Raw genomic sequence first — 1,522 nt, forward strand, 5'->3', positions numbered from 1 at the left:
ACCCTGCTCTGTAAAAAGAAGCATGCACACCCCAATTTCACTGCGGAATTCTTTAAAAATGGTGCCTCCATTGGGATCAGTTCAACAGGAAAGCTGGTGAACCCCATTGTTACCAATTCTAATGAAGGGCTCTACAAATGTAGCATCTCTAAGACTGAAGAATCACCAGAGAGCTGGCTAGCTGTTGGAAGTAAGTTTTATAGACAATTTAAAACTGTGTTTTATCTAAACTGCATTTTAAAGTTTAAAAATTAAGGTTCATGTGTAACCAAGATACAGTACACATTTTTAATGAACGTATACTTTGAATAACATATTTTGGTGGATTGGGGTATATGTTATATTTTTACATTAATATACAGTTTTTTTACATTAATTTACATCATTATAATTATGTCTAATACACGATGCATGCAATTATCTTTCTAGGAACTGATGCTCCACCTCAAGTGCTTCACTCAGACCTCTACCTTGTGTTTGGCACTGGTTTCAGTGTTTTATTGGTGATTATTTTGCTTCTTCTGACTGGAGTATTTCAACTTCAGAAACATCAACAAGACATCAGACGTCACATAGAAGAAACTTCTTTGACACCAAGTATGGATCATCATTATAGAACATGACTTTTTATATAGCATTGAAAAGAATAAACCAAATAATAAGCACCTGCTGCCCTGGTCTAGTCTGATGTCAATCCAGAGTAGAAATGAAGACTTACACATCTTTTTGGTAAATTTATGTAAAACTAATACATACCCATGCTACAATTAGAGCCTGTAATTTTAGTATTTTGTTAGGTGGTTACTAGCCTTCTTGTTTTGTGTACCCCAACGCCCCTTATTTTAGTGTTCTGGTCACAATTGACCCGTTAGTTTTAACAGCTCTTAAATTAACATAAGAAACATTTTTCACCACCAAATTCAGTTCAGTGGGTCACTCGGTGGGTTGTTCAGTAGGTCGTAAAAGTGGGTCTTTCATTTGGTCATTCAGTGGGCCATTCAGGGGGTCATAGGCCAAAGGGGGGGTGTTGGAGGTGGATTACCATTCATTTCCTATGACGGTCATTTGTGACCGGGAACCCCACAGATGTAACAAAGTTATTTGTTTTATATGTTTTACTTTTATATGTTCAAGTGCATAGTGTGGAGGAAGTCATAAGGCCTCGAGGCAATTGGATGTAAAACACAATATATATGAGTTTTTTTAATTTTTAAATTGGTCAGATTTGACCCGAACATGACAGGAAGTCTAGGTAACACCTGTCATAATATAACATACATAGTTAAGGTTTTGTGAATACATATTGGATGCTACTGTCGCGAAAATTAAAATCATGCTGTCCTTTTTTAACATGTTCAAGGTGCTGAAACACTGTAATTCTGTATTATTAATTGGTAGGTGGTTGCTAGACAACATTATGACTTCATAATACTTACAGAATACATAATACTTACATAATATCATAAATGCTCATCTTTTATGTTACTATCTGTACTTTGAGATTGTCCTTGACATGTGCTAG

The sequence above is a fragment of the Haplochromis burtoni genome, unplaced genomic scaffold (assembly GCF_018398535.1).
Source record: "Haplochromis burtoni strain Fernald_Lab_line unplaced genomic scaffold, NCSU_Asbu1 Contig_735, whole genome shotgun sequence".
In the NCBI taxonomy this organism is placed as follows: Eukaryota; Metazoa; Chordata; class Actinopteri; order Cichliformes; family Cichlidae; genus Haplochromis; species Haplochromis burtoni.